Source organism: Dipodomys merriami, unplaced genomic scaffold (assembly GCF_024711535.1).
Source record: "Dipodomys merriami isolate MVZ:Mamm:240054 unplaced genomic scaffold, mDipMer1.0.p SCAF_11, whole genome shotgun sequence".
NCBI classification, from domain to species: Eukaryota; Metazoa; Chordata; class Mammalia; order Rodentia; family Heteromyidae; genus Dipodomys; species Dipodomys merriami.
The window spans coordinates 39,187,314-39,202,883 of record NW_027202382.1 but is presented as its reverse complement, the minus strand read 5'-3'; positions in this window follow the sequence as shown (position 1 = coordinate 39,202,883).

Sequence of the window (15,570 nt, the reverse complement as noted above, 5' to 3'; positions counted from 1 at the left end):
CCTCCCAGCAGAGCCCCGGGAGCTGGGCCGGGGGCTTCCACCTCACCTCAGCCGCACCTTAATGAAAAACATTTTGTATAAAGTGAGACAAAATAAACCATGCATAGGTGCCAAAGGAAATCACCCCAACGCCAGAGCTAGCAGAGGGCTATCCTAGGCCAATGGTGAAGGGCCAGATTCCAGTTCAAATCCCAAGCCCTCCACTTTCCAGCTCTGTGACTTGGTTCAAATCACTAATCTCTCTGAGAGTCTGTCAGCTCCCAAGTTAAAAAAAAAAAAAAAGACGACTCCCACCTTACCGTGAGGATTGAATGAGTAATTATTCAAAACCCATATACTTGGAGCTAAATGAGTGATGGTTAAATTAATAAATAAGGAAAGTAACCTAATGTGGTATTTCAAATTGCAAGCACTCTTACAGGGGACATTGAAGGGAATAACAAAATAACGAGAAGCTTATGTCCACAGAACCCTGGAGCGTGGCAGCCACCAAGGAAGAGTGACATGGGATGTCCCCTTGGCCACTTAAATACCACAAGTGCACTGACACCCGGTGTTTTCAAAACCGTGACTGACAACTCAATGGTTATGAACAAGGTAAGGAGGAACGTTTCCTTACAGCCTTGTATTATCAACCACATGAACATGCTGTCTACTGCCGGGTGCCAGTGGCTCAGGCTTGTAATCTTAGCTACTCAAGAGGCTGAGATCTGAGGAACTTGGTTCAAAACCAGCCCAGGGAAGGAAAGTGTGTGAGACTCTTACCTTCAATTAACCAGTAAAAAGCTGGAAGTAAAGGTATGGTTCAAGTGGGAGAACACCAGCCACACCAGCCTTGAGTGGAAAAACCTGAGTTCAGGCTCCAGCAGGCACACACACACACACACACACACACAGTCTATTGATACAAAATTCAGCCTCAGGCAGACATTTTCCCTCTACTTGTTCTCATAGGAAATCCCAAAGTTGAAGTCAAATGGCACTTGGTGACAATTCTCTGAGATGTGCATAGTCATACACATTGCTCAGCATCCTGTATCAGGGCCTGTTGGGGATGCTAACCTTCCAGGGGTGCTTCCAGTCATTAAGATTACTAACTATACCCCAGATTCTCCTAACAGTACGGGGGTAGGGGGAATGCCAGGGTTCTATTCCTGTTACCCTAGGACCAAGGCTAAGGGCTGATTAAGTCACTGCCAGAGGGCAGTTTCTCAGTGGACCTTGGAATGTGAATCATTTTCTGGGTGAAGTTGCTGGAGTCCTGCAAGGGCACAGGGTGCAGAGACCTTGGAAGGGCCAGTGTTGCCTGAGGGCAGATTATGACTATGATTATGAGTATGACTAGCCTGAGGTCGAGTTTGCCAGGCGGTTTGGGTTGTATCCTGGGGCCTTAGCAGAGATTAAAGCAAGCTGATGACTCAGTCCTGTCTGCACTTGGCTGAGTTCACTCTGGGAAGAATGTGGAAGACTTTGCAAGACTAGAGAAACAAATGATTAAGAGAATTTGGGTGAGCATGGGGTGTGTATCTGAGTAGTAAGACTAGCAGAATTTGGCATCTGTGGGGACTGAAAAAGAGAAGGCTGGAACTTACCCAAATCCCAGTTTTGTAAGTCCCTAATGGAAGCCTAGAACCTGGGTAACAGAAGGCTTGGAGAGGTAATTAAGACAAACCCAGTCCACTCAGGACAAAGAACTGGGTGCGGGTCTCCCTATAGCCACTAGAGGGAGCTCCAGGACCGGCTCCTTCCTCAGCCTGGCCTGCACCCCTCCATGCAGGTAGGTAGATTGAACTTCTCAGATGTCTGCTCTGGGGAAACAAAGTCCAATGGCCTCCTGGTCTCTGGGCCCTGCCTACCCCGGCTAGCCCTACTCCCTTTTCCCCCTTCCCAGAGGGAAGTCGGACAGACAGAGGGACTCTTGAACTGAAAGAGTGCAAGAAGACCTTCCTAAAACTCCTAGGTGTGGGTTTTTTTCTTCCTATGAGCCTCCCCTACCAGTCCTGGCCCTTTGGAGTGGGCGTGGCTACCATGTTTGAAATGGAGGCCCTTGCACACCACAAGTCCACGTCACATGGCGGGGGTTCCACAGCGGAACTTAGGGGAAGCTGAGCCTTGAATTCCCCACCTTGAGTTCTCCCTCAACTTCGCTGAAGGAGCCTGGGGTGGCTCAGATCAGGGCTCAGCCTGCAGCCAGGCTGGTTCTGAGTGCAGGATCAGGGTCCCGGTCTCCGCCCAGTGTGGAAGGTTGGGCTGGAGTCGTGGGCTCAGCTCTGTGAGGCCAGCTTGGCCTCTGGGGCCAACCCCCTAGTGGAAATGTGGTCTGACCCTTGCCTGTGGGGCTTGAGTCTCTTACCACTGCACAATGAAAACCTGGCAGGTTACCCATGCACTCACCCATCCATCTACTCGCTCACCAAGTGCATGCCAACTACCCCACGTGCTGGCCATGTGGGAGGTGCCGGGCTGGAAGCAGAGCCAGCTCCCCATCCAGCCCAGGCCAGCGTGGACGCTGGACACTGGACAGAGAACTGTAGGATGCAGAATGAGTGGAGCAAAGAGAATGAGGAACCGTGAGCTGGAGGGAAGGAAGCTGCCGGATGGGAAAGGAAAGGGGCAGCGTTCCAGGCAGAGGGCATGCCCACAGAGGGCGGTGCGGCTGGAGGTCAGGGAGCAGCCAGGTGGCTTGGAGGCAGCTGAGAAAAGCGGACACTGTTGGGGCGGGAGAGTCCAATCGCTAAGGGAGAAGAGGGGGAGCCCTCCAAGGCCCCTGGGGGATGTGTGGAGGGGAGGCTCAAAGTGCACACGGATGGCTAGAGCAGAGGAATGGCGGTAGAGCAGGGGTTTGGAACAGTGATTGGCATCACTGCTCCCATCTAAATGGCACGATCCTTGAAAATTTTATGGAACCCCCCCCCAAATTAACACATGGAGCCACTGAAATAGGAAACTCTTTCTTATTAAATCTGGTGGAAAGAGCAAACTCAGGCCCGAAGTAACACTAACAGGATTTTAATAGCCTGAAACAGAACACACCATGAGGCCCAGCTGAGCTGTGTTAACTCCTGCTGACTCCTCAGACCCCAGGCCCCTTGAACAGCACAGCTCCCATTGCCCAGGCAGGGCCACTGAGGCTTAGCGAGGGGCAGGGACTAGCCAGGGTCCTATGGCAAGGTTTGAATGAGAACAGAACCCTCCTGTCTTCCAAGCTTGGAATTCTCTCTGAAGAGAACATGTGTGTCCTCACCCACTCCACACATGGTAACACACCATGCTCACAGGAGACTGCAAACACATGCAGACTCACATGCAGCTACTTGTCCTGACTAGACGTGTGTACATCCATGCCACCTGCCCAGATCAGAGCACCCCAAACAGACATGGACACATGAACCTTCGCACACACAAACATCTGTCATTCCACACAGAAATACTCAGATCCACACGCGTGCCCCTGCGGGGCAGGGCACACAAGGGTACCCAGGAGCAGTGTGCCCTGCTCACCTGCAAGATCGCCAGATATCCTCAGAACACAGCTTCAGGCACAGCACCCACAGGTCATGGGTGCCCCAGCTGGGCATGCGCAGATGCATGGACAGACAGAGGTGTGCCCTGATCGGGTACAAGTCCCAGGCCCAGGGGGCAGCAAGTTAGTATGGCAAGCCCTGGAGCCTGTGCCCTGTCTCCCCTCTGCAAGAGGGTGCCTGGGCAGGGCTGCTGTGCCCTGGGTCTTGGGAAGAGCCCGCATGGGGTCCTAGCGAGGGCTCAGGCAGCTCGGAGGGGCTGGAGTGCCCCAGCCCAGGTTCGGGGTCAGGCTGTTCTCCCAGGGTATGAGTGGCAGAGAGGACCTGGGATGGTTGAGAGTTTGCAGAATGGGCTTAGAACTCCTGCCCGCCCGCCCACCAGTCTTCACTTGCTGTTTAATAAGAACCTTTTGTAAGCCAGGCAAAACCAAGACGCAGACTCTGCCCTCCGGAGGCAAACCATCCCAGGCGGACCATGGCCTGAGGCTGTAGACAACCCTGGCTTCCATCCAAGACTGTGGGACATGGAGTAGTTAGTTTCTCTGAGCCTCAGTTTCCACCATGAGCTCCATCACCACCTGTGGGTGCCCACTTGGGAGGAAAGGGACAGCTTTAATGAAACTCGGCACCAGCTGGTGCTAGAGCCGTGATACAAGTGCACAGCCCCGAAGTTATGGGGTTGGCTGAGCTCCAATCCCTGCTTAACCAGGACCAGCTGCCTGAGCTTGAAGCCTCTCTGAGCTTCTATTTTCTCATCTGTAATATGGATATAAGAATAACTTATCACACAAGTAGGGTAGAATAGTGTTTATGAAGCTCTTAGCACAGAGCTTGCCACAAAGTACATACTCCATGAAATCACTTTCTATAATTATATATCAGCTTTCATTTATTCACTCAACCAACAGTCACTGGGTGTTTACTGGGCTCCAGGAATAATCCTAGGAGCTCTCCAAATTTTCTCTGTCCTTCTAGGGTTACATTTATCCCTCTCTTATAACCAAGTCTTATAACCCAGGGAACAGAGGCACAGAGAAGGCCTGTCACTTGTTCAAGGTCACAGAGCCAGTAGGAGCCAGAGCCAGAACTGGAACCCAGGTCTCCCAGCCTCTTAAAATCCAGCTAGGAGACATACGCTTCCCTTTTATAGTTCAGAGTCCTCCTCCCCTCTCCTAGCAGCAGCCCCTGTTAAATAAATCATCCAGGAACGGTTTCTAATTCCCAGACTTGGTTGCAAATGAATTATTCACATTGTAAGGCCTGCAAACCACAGGCTGGGCCTCATTACCCAAGAAGGGCTGCTTGCCCACAAAATGCCCCTCCCTCCCCGGGGTGCAGGTCCTGGCGGGCCAGCCAGGAGCAGGCAGAGTTGGCAGGGCGGGCGCCAGAGCCCCAAGCCTGCACCCTGCTCTGGGAAGAGGGGAGGGCTTTCTTCCCCCTTGAAGCCTTTGCTTTCTAATAAGTGCACAGTCTTGCTGTTACTGAAAGCCGGTCTTGAATCCTGGTCTGAGATGAGTCTGCCCCAGAGTGCAGCTGTGTGACCACAGGGCCTCTGAGGGAGGAAAGCTGAGCACCAGCTCACCCAGTAGGTCACAGGGCCTTACTTTATACTTTTTCTTCTATTTATGGGTTGAGGCTTGTACTGCATGGACAGGCCCCCTGCCAGATGTTGGGGACAGAGATTCCATCCTGTGGGGGCTTCCTGTGAGCCAGAAGCCTGGGGGCTGTAAGAGACATCGTGAGGCGCTCTTCACCACAGAAGCTGGGGTGTTGCTCATATAGGCCGGGGGAAGCCCTCAGCTAGTGCCTAGAGCAACAGAGGCCCCGCTTCCTTGTTGCCTCCCCTGAACCAGAGCTTCTGGGGGGGGGGGGGTGATGAGCCTCTCACAGGCCAGTCTTGCCATCAAATTAGACCCAATCTGAGTCACCAGTGGGCGCCTAACTCTCAGGTAGACTGAGCCTAGATTCCGCCCCAGTCTAAGCTCGGATCTAGTCCCACGCTGAGACCCAGATGTCTACCAAGGGCTGTCCAGAATGCAACTGACCCCTAATCCAGTCCCCATCCCAGAAAGACTGAGAACTGGTACTGATTAGAGGGAGCACAGGTGTCCCATAGAAAGCAAGGGCCAGGGCCATTTGAAACAGGGCAGAGGTAACAAATGGGAGATGGGGGGTGGGTGGAATCAAGGACAGGACCAGATCTAGCAGCCAGCTAGGAAAATGGGACCCTGGGATTCCAGTGTGCTCAGGGGGCTTTTCCAAAAATAGCTCTAATTCCTCAGATGCAAGATCCTAAATCCAAGCCCAAAATGGCTCTTGAGCAGGGAGGGGCCTGGGCACAGCCCTACTGCTCCTCAGGACAATGGGTTCTGTTATCACCACCTTACAGAGGCCTGGGATGTGGCTATGGGTGAATAACGTCTCCCTCCGTAGCTATTAGGGTCATGGGCACTTAGGCACTGAACCTCTGTTTTCCAGTGGGATCTAGGCCCAGGCAGTGGCTGAACTCTCAGTGAGAAACCTGCACTGGCTCCCAGGCACCTGTTACCTGACTGTCCGTTGTGTTCCTGAGCTCTTCTAGGGATCAGGGGAGTCAGAAGAGTCTGTATAACATGACCAGCCCCAGCCTCAGGTGGGCTAGAGTTCCTGCCAGTCTCCCCTGGCAGATTTTCTGCCTCTCATGCTCTTCTCCTTGAAGCAGGCACTATTGTAAACACAGCCCAGGTAAAGAAACAGAAGCCTGGCAAAAGATCTCACTTGTCCCTCAGAGATGACACTCCCTCTCAGAATTCCCTGGTCTCCCACACTCTGTTCATATCTGTGGAAAAACAAAGGCCACTTTTCCATCTGCTCGCTCCATGCTGCACTCATCCACATGTCCATCTATCCACCCATCTTCCTGTGCATCCATCCATCCATCCATCCATCCATCCATCCATCTATCCATCTACCTGTCCATCCATCCTCCTGTCCATCCACCCACCTTCTCATCCATCCACCTGTCCATCTGTTCACCCATCCACCCATCCATCCACCTTTTTTTTTTTTTTTTTGGTCCGGTCATGGGGCCTGAACTCTGGGCCTGGGCACTGTCCCTCAGCTCTTCAGCTCAAGGCTAGCACTCTACCACTTGAGCCACAGCGCCCGCCACTTCCGGCTTTTTTCTTATGTGGTGCTGAGGAATCGAACCCAGGGCCTCAGGCATGCAAGGCAAGCGCTCTACCACTGAGCCACCTTCCCAGCCCCTCATCCACCTTTCCATCTATCCATTCACCCACTCATCTAGCCACCCACCCATCCATCCTCCTGTCCATCTATTCACCATCCATCCATCAACCTGTCCATCTATCCACCCTTGCACTTATCCAGCTAGCTATCTTCCTATCCATACATCCACCTTTATATCCACTTATCCATCTGCCTACCTATCCACTCATCCACCCATCCATCCACCACCGATCCAACTATCCAGTTTCCTTCCATCCATCTATCCTTCCATCCACTCATCCATCATCCATCTAGTCGCCATCTACTATCCATTCATCTATCCAAAAAAGCCACGTACCCATTCATCCATCTAGGGATGCCCCCACCCATCTATCCATCCATCCATCTACCCATCCATCATTCACCACCCACCATCTATCCATTATCCATTCATCCACCATCTACCCACCCAGTCATTGATCCATTAGTACAAGCTAGTCACCCACCACTCATTTACTCACTCATCATCCATCCGTTTATACATCCATACACCCACTCAATCAGCCATCCATCCACCTATCTACTCATCTATCCACCCACCCACCACCATGCATCCATCTATACACCCAATCATCAATCCAGCCATCCATCTGTCTACCTATCTATCCATCCATCTGCCCATCCATCCGCTCATCCACTCATTCATCTATCTCTCTAATCATTTAATACCCATCTATCCACTTATCCTCCCACCATCCATTTACCTACCATCTATCCACCAGCCCACTCATCCACTCAGCATATCCATCCACCCATTCATCCATCCACCCACTCACCCACCCACAAGGTCCCAGCATCCTCTAAGTGCCAAGCCTGGGCAAGATGTTGCAGACTGAATGTGGAACCAGAGACAGAGCTGCCCTGGGGAGTACTCAGGCTGCCAGGAGAGCCACAAATTAAACAAACATGCCTGTAAGACTGAATGCACTGCCGTGTGCTAAATGCCGGGGAGAAGCAGCCCAGGATGTTGTCAGCATTGTAACAAAGACTGTTTCTCTTGGGGGTGCTCTCTGGGCCCCTGGGGAGATGTGGGCAGAAACCCTGCAGAGACAGCCCCTGGGCTTGGCCTCAGGGGACAGAGTGTGTGCGTTGGGGGGGTGGGGGGAGTTATGAGAATACTGCTCAGGGAAACCAGCTGGCTTACTGAGACCACAGCCCTCCCACCTGGCCCCTCTAAGGAGATGGGGGCCTGAGGGCGTGGCTGGAGCAGGAGGGAAGTAAGGGTCTTTTGAAAATCTACCCCCTTGCTTTGCCTTGCCTTCAGAATGGGAAGTGTCCAGCTGGTGCAAACGCTTCCCAGAACGTCATCGGGACTTTAGTTTCAGGAGAAAGGAGGAGAGCAGTTATTTCGGGATGAGGAACCGCATGAGCAGAAGGCTGGAGGTGGGAACAGCAGGCAGACCTGGGAAGGCAGCACAGGAGAGAAAAGGAGGGAGAGCCTGGCTTCCACCCGTGGGACTTCCGGTGCCCTGGCGGAGGCTCGGCCCCATCCTGCATCCCCTCACCCTGCACCCATCGCAGGGTAGCAGCCTATCTGCTGCCTCAGTTCTCAGGTGCACTGACTGTGTGCCTGAGAAGGGGGGTGTGCGGCCTGATTTCATCATCATGAGATCCAGGAAGCACTGGAGTGCTCGGGCCTATTGCACAGACAGACACATGAAGGTTGAGGGAAGTGAAATCAGTTTCCCAGGAAGGCGGCATTCAGCGGAGGATGCAGTCTTCGTTGCTGGGCTCTACAGTCCACCTCCTAACACCCCCTGTGGTGCCCGCAAAGCAGAGGAAACAGGGACTGGCCATGAGCAAGGCCCTGGCTGGCCCTGCTGTGGTCATGTCTGTGTCTCCTGCTCTCCAGAGAGCTAGTGTGCTCTACCCCTGAGGCTCTGAGCCCAGCCACCCCATGATCTCAGGTCTAGGACATAAGGTGAGCAAGTCCACATCATGAAAGCAAAGAATAGTGACTTTGATCAGGGTGAGCACGTGACCGTATCTCTGGTCCCATTTTATATCTGGGGAAAACTGAGACACAGCAGGGTACTTGGCCAAACTGTCAGTCACCTGGCGGTGAGTAAATAAGTACATCAACGGGCTAATGAATGATTAACTGAGCATGCGTAATGAGTGAGTGAGGTGGAGAGTTGAGAGGTGACACTGCCTTGGGACTTTGCTCTGCCTCCCATGGCCAGGAGAAGGCTCCCTTTTCTCTCCTCTCAGGGAGAATTCAGGATTCTCTGCCAGGCTGTTGCCTAGCAACAGGGCCCTCACCCAGGCAGCCCCACCCGACCCAGTTGGCCAGGGCTGGGGTGTGCAGCCATCTCTGAGGGCCTGGCCGCTGGCATCCTGAGGAACAGGAACCCGGCAGGGCCGGGGACTGCCCAGGTGGCCTATAGGGGCCAGGAGCATTGAGCCGGGGGACCATTCCCTGGCCTGGTCTCAGCCGTGCTCAGTCTGAGTAGATCTGGGAGGGGCCGCTTCCGTTCCTGGACATGCAGTCTGCATCCAGAAGGGCGTGTGCTCAGGTGGGGGGGGGGGCAGAAGGAAGCATAGAAGTTTTTGTGGGAGACGAGAGCCGTTTCCATAACCAGGAATGTGTGGTCTATCTCTGGAGAAGAAACCTTGGCTCAAACCCGCTTCCAGTGCCCTTCCTGAGAGGGTGGGAGGATGGCGCGAGCTGCTTCCTGAAGAGGCGGCCCTGGAGCCGGGCCCTGAAGGACTTCTCTGGTTCTCTGGGCAGACGCGGGGAGAGGGGAGCGGGAGGGAACTCCGGGCAGAGGGACCCGCGGCTGGTGTGAATTCAGGCCTGGAGGCCTGACTTGGAAGGGCCTCTAACAGCTTCCGCCCACTCCCAGCCGCACAGGCTAGCTGTGACAGAGCTCTCATTTCCCAGAAAGGAAAAATCTGCTCAGAAAGGCTGAGGCACCTGCCTGAGGTCACACAGCGGATGGAGCCCGAGAGCTAAGCCCGGCTGGCTTTCTCCTGCATTCTGCACATTCAGAGAAGCAGGAGGCTCTGGTGGAGGCTAAGGGGAGCAAAGAGAGTCAGAGGCCAGGAATGTGGCCCTGGATAGGAAGACACCCCAGGTGTGGAACCGCAGTGACGAGTCTGGAGTATTGGCCATGCATTGGGGAGCCATGGATGGTTTCTGAACTGGAAGTGAGGTGACCCAGGCCGAGTCCCTCCGGCCTCTTGGTGCTGTGTCCTGAGCCATCTGTCTCCACCTCCTCCACTTGTGTTCCCTGCATCTCACCCACCCCACCCTCCACCCCCGCTGCTTCTCAACCACTTCGAGAAACCGAGAAACCATGTGTGACGGCGGAGAATGTAAAAATATATATGCAACCGAAAAACAACAACGCACTGACAGCACGCGGCTATAAATACTCCCCCTGGGACGGAAGAGCACCCAGATCTGCTTCCTGCTGCCTGGGGAGAGGGGGGCCTGGCGCGGGCAAGCCGCGAGGGGCCTTCGGGAAGGAGAAGACACGGAAAGAACATTTGCAGACCTACTTGGTGCCAAGCACTCCACCAGCCTTTGTAAAAAAAAAAAAAAAAAGAAAGAAAGAAAAATCCCCAGTGAATCACTCCTGCGATCTGGACTTTACAGATAAGGAAACTGAAAGATAAAGGAAGTAGGTCATCTGGCCCAGGTTACATAGTCACGTGACTAGGAAGCGGCCATTGCTGCCCGGTGAGAGGCTATGACTCCTTCTATCCCTGTCCAGCGGCAGAGAGAACATGCTTCTGTTTGGACACCATCCTTGGCTCCCCATTTCCCTCCCACCTCCTGCCGTTACCCCGGATTTCTGAGCTACAGCCACCGGGACCTTCCTTTCTTCTCTCAGGACCGATGGAGAGCAGAGTGCTCCATGCTTGTGTAGCTACCGTTCCCTTTGCAGGCCATACTGTTCTCCTCCTGGTTGGCCCAGCTCAAGCCCCACCTCTTCCTGCAAGACCTTTGGGCTCCTCCCCTAGCCACACTTCCCTTCCACCTGCTCTCCAGTACTTTCCCTGCAGGGTCTGGCACCGTTGCAGGAGCGGTGCACAGCCCAGGCACTGGCAGAACAGACCTGTGGCAGTCAGGGTGGGTGTGGTGGCTCACACCTATAATCCTAGCTTCTCCAGAGGCTGAGATCTGAGGACTGCGGTTTGAAGGGAGCCTGGGCAGGAGAGTGTACTAGCTGGAGATAGAGCTGTGGCTCAAACGGTAGAGCCTTGAGTAAAAAAGCTCAGGAACAGTGCCCAGGCCCTGAGTTCAATCCCCAGTACTGGCACCGCTCAGGAGGGACCCTGCAGGGTCTCAGTGCCTGTGAGGAGCGGCCAGGGCTGGGTGAGGGCAGCGCATGGAGGGCCCCAGGCTCCGTGGGGACAGTCTGCAGGTAAATGAGGTGAGGAGTTGGCCTTGGCACTCTGGAAATAGAAAATGGAGGTGGGAAGAGAGATGAATGGAACTGCCAGAGTGCTGGGTCCCGATGGACGCTGGCTCCATCCCTGGGGGCTCATCATGCCCCAGCCTCCCACAGGCAGCCTCAGCACATTTGTACCTCTGGCCAGGGTGAAGCTGAAGGGTCCAGATGAGCTCTCCAAGGCCTCTCTTAAAGACTAGCATTGCCCTAAAGAAGTATTGTGTCAGCCACTTATGGCTCTTTCCAGCATTCTAGTAGCTACTTCAAAAAACAAAAACCAAGAAACAGATAAAGCTCATTATAATGTTTCATTTAACCAGCTATACTCCAAATATAATTTCCATAAATAATCAGGGCCAAAATATTAGTGAGGTGTCATATTTTCTTCACACCAAGTCTTCAAAATCCAATGTGTATTTTATCCTTAGAGCATGTTTCTGGGGACTTTGTTTTCTATCTTTCGTTTTTTGTTCTTTTAGCCAGGACTGTGTGGCTTGAACTCAGATCCCTGATGTTATCAGCCACGCTGCCAGCCCAGTTAGCTTTGGTTATTTTTCAGATAGGATCTTGCGTTTAACCCCTAGGGGCTGGCTTTAGACCACGATCCTCTACCTGAGCCTCTCATTCTCTGTGATCCTAGGCAGGAACTTGTTGAACCTTGCCTGACTATTGGTTGAGAGGGGAGGAGCTCATGAACTTTTTGCTCAGACTGGCCTTGAATTGTGATCCTTCCATTCACCACCTCCCAAGAAGCTGAGATTACAGGAATGGCTACCACACCCTGTCTGTACAATGGCTAAAGGGTTGGCCTTTGTGATCAGTTCTGTAAGAGATTCAGGCTCCCAGCAAAGTTCCTTGTCACCTCCACTACACACCTCAGACTCTACCTCCACCTCTGTGCCTCCATGTCCTGATTTTTTTAATACATTCTTTATTGTGAAAATATTGTACAGAGGGGTTAAAAATCGATGAGCAAGGTAATGAGTACATTTCTTATCAAGCATTGTTGCCTCCTCCTTTGTTTTTCCGCTACCATCCCTTCCCTCCCTTCTCCACAGCTACATTCCCCCCTCCCCCGCCCCCTCCATGTCCTGATTTGTAACTGGAGAATTACGATCCTACCAACCTCGCAAGGCTGGAGAGCCAGGGAGATGTGTCAACACACTAAATGCTTGCTAGAGGGTGAGGCACACTGCAAATGCTGTGTGAGACCAGACAGACAGACCGACCGACCGACCGTGCTCTCCAGAGCCACTCTGTGGCTGAAACGAGGCAAGCAGGCGGGGGCGGTGAGAGCACTCTGAAGTCCTCTCTGGAGACACAAAACACCTTTTGGCTGCAGAGGACGTTGCACACTATAATTGTTCTTGCGAAGTCTTTTGTAAATGTCGCTGCAATGGGGAGGTGATTGTGGATTAGCTTATATCTATCTATCTATATTCCAAAAGGCACTTCAAAAATCATAAATCACTTGGGGAACATGGAGCATTTTTGTAAGTGCTTTCTAGACTGTTGAGTACCCTGCAAGTTGGAAACAAGTGGCCTTTCAATGCTGGGCAAGAAGTAGGGTGGGTGTGGGGAGAGAGACAGCGGCTCTCCACATCCAAAAGGAGTGGCGGCCTTGCCCTCGACCTATCTCCTCTCCTGCCCTCCCCCTCCCCCCTCCCTCCCTAGCAGCCGGCACAGGGGAGGATCATTCCAGCAGATCTGCAGTTTCCGGCCATCCCGCTGTGGGCCAGGGCAGCCTCTGTGCCGCTGACTCAGCCAGATGGGAACTAAGCAGGAGCTGGTCCAGGCTTCCTTGCGTTCATACCTTCTTTTTCTGCCCTCCTCCACCCCACCCCCTTTCTACCACAAACGCAATGAACTTGACACCATTTAAAGATTCCCTTCTTGGGCAGGGGAGGTGGCAGGGCTGGCTGATGCCCTTGCTCAGCAGCCTACACCTGGGCCTTGTCTGGAGACCTCCATGGATGAAGGAACTGCAGAGAACCAAGGGCAGGTGGAGGCTGTAGCCTGTGGACCTCTGGAAGCTTCCAGGCTCTGCCACCTTGACATCGATCTCCATGACCTTGCACAGGCTTCTCTTCTCTGAGTGCTCGGGATGCATGTGTCCACAGGTGGTCTGTTGTGTAGGAAGTTCTGTCCCTTCCTCGGATGCAGACCTGAGGGCCTTCTAATTAAGGAAAGATAGAAGAAAAGGCCGCCTCTGCTGGGTAGACCCAAGTTCAAATCCTGCCTCAGTGACACACCAGCTGTGTGTCTTTAGGCAAGTCACAGAGAAGTGACTGTACAGCGGTCATAATATCAGGCTCTCCTACTTACATAAAAGGCTCAGTATAGAGCGCATGTCTTGCATGCCCTAGGCTCAATCCCAAGCAGCAGAGGAGAGAGAAAGTTACAAAGATTTAAAGACATGGTCCTTGGATAGGGGCATGGCTCAGTGATAGAACATCTGCCTAGCAAATCTAAGGCCTTGAGTTCAAATCCCAGAACCACCCCAAGGAAAGGGGGCCTCAAAGACATGATCCTAGAGCATGTATGGCCCCAAACCTGGCATGTGACAACTGCTCCATAAATGAAAATGTCCACACGTGCTTCTTCAGATGTATGGTCTGTCCCCAGCCTCAGACCTCCACACCCCTGCAAACCCCCAGAGTTGTTTCAGCCCTTCTTCTGGTTACCACACTACATGATTTGGCCATGTGAGCCACATCCTCTCTGAACCCTCATACCCATGTGTGAGCAAAGCATTCTTTTTTGCTGGTCCTGGGGCTTGAACTCTGGGCCTGGCTGTTGTCCCTGAGCTTTTGTGCTCAAGGCTAGTTCTCTACCACTTGAGTCACAGTTCCACTTCCAGCTTTTTGTGATTTATTGGAGATAAGAGTCTCACAGATTTTCCTGCCTCGGCTGACTTCGAATCACAATCTTTATATCTCAGTAGCTAGGAGTACAAGGGTGAGCTACTGGTGCCCAGTATACCCAGCATTCTTTGCAGTCAGTTTTGCACACTGAGCAGGGTCCACACCGCAGCCCCGCATGCCAGCTGCACAAGTACAGACAGGATCCCAGCAGCTATGCATCTCCCTGGCCCCCCAGACATGCACCGCATGTCTGCCTCCCAGCCACCTCTATGGCCCTGAGTGCCAGGTAGTGGCTGTGGTATGTCCACCATTGAGCCTCTAGCACCCAGCCCCGTGTCTAGCCCATGTGGGCAGCTCAGAAACATATGAGGAGTCAACGAAGAAACATGACAGGTAACGGAGGGAGGGGCAGAGGGAGATGTTAGGGCGCAAGGGCTGTACTCGAGATTGCTGAATGCCTTCTGCAGTTGGAGGCCTCATTTCTAGGCCAAGACTGCATTCGTCAATTTTTGGTTCTGTAATGGAAGTGCCTAATGCAACCTAACCTTATCAGGAAAAGTGATTTGTTTGACTTACAGTCTCGGGGCTTTTCAGGATATGGTGTTGGCATGGGCTCAGCCTGGCCAGGGTTTTTCTGCTGTATCAATCTCCACAGATGATGAGAAGGGAGGGAGGGAGAAGGGGAGAGGGGAGAGAAGGGGATCGAGAAAGGGAGGGATCATAGCTCAACCAGGAAGCCAGGAAGCCAGAGAGAGCCTGGACAGGGCCAGATGCAGGTTTTCTAACAATTTTCATCTCTGAGGATGAGGCCTCCTGTGGCTTCCCACTGGGACCTACTTTTTAGAATTCTTTTTCTTTGTGCCAGTCCTGGGGCTTGAACTCATGGCCTATGTGCTCTCCTTGAATTTTTTTTTTTCCTCGAAGCTAGTACTCTACCGTTTGAACCAGAGCTCCACTTCTGCCTTTTTGATAGTTAATTGGAGTCAGGAGTCTCATGGACTTTCCTGCTTGGTCTAGCTTTAAACTGTGATCTTATGGACTTGTCTACCTTTTTTTTCATGGGGCTTGAACTCTGGGCCTGGGCGCTGTCCCTGAGCTCTTCAGCTCAAGGCCAGTGCTCTGCCACTTGAGCCATAGCGCTACTTCCAGCTTTTTCTGCTTATGTGGTGTTGAGGACTCAAACCCAGGGCCTCATGCATGCAAAGCAAAGCACTCTACCACTGAGCCACCTTCCCAGCCCTGAACTGTGATCTTATGATCTCAGCCTCCTGAGTAGCTAAGGTTACAGTCATGAGCCACCAGTGCCCAGATCTGGGCTCCACTCTTTTTTTTTTTCCTGGTTGTGGGGCTTGAACTCAGGGGCTGGATGCTGCTGTCCCTGATCCTCTTTGTGCTCAAGGCTAGCACTCCACCACTTGAGCCACAGTGCCACTTCCAGTTCTTAAGTGGTTTATTGGAGGTAAGAGTTTGCAACCTGGGCTGGCTTTGAACCATGACCCTCAGATCTCAGCCTCCTGA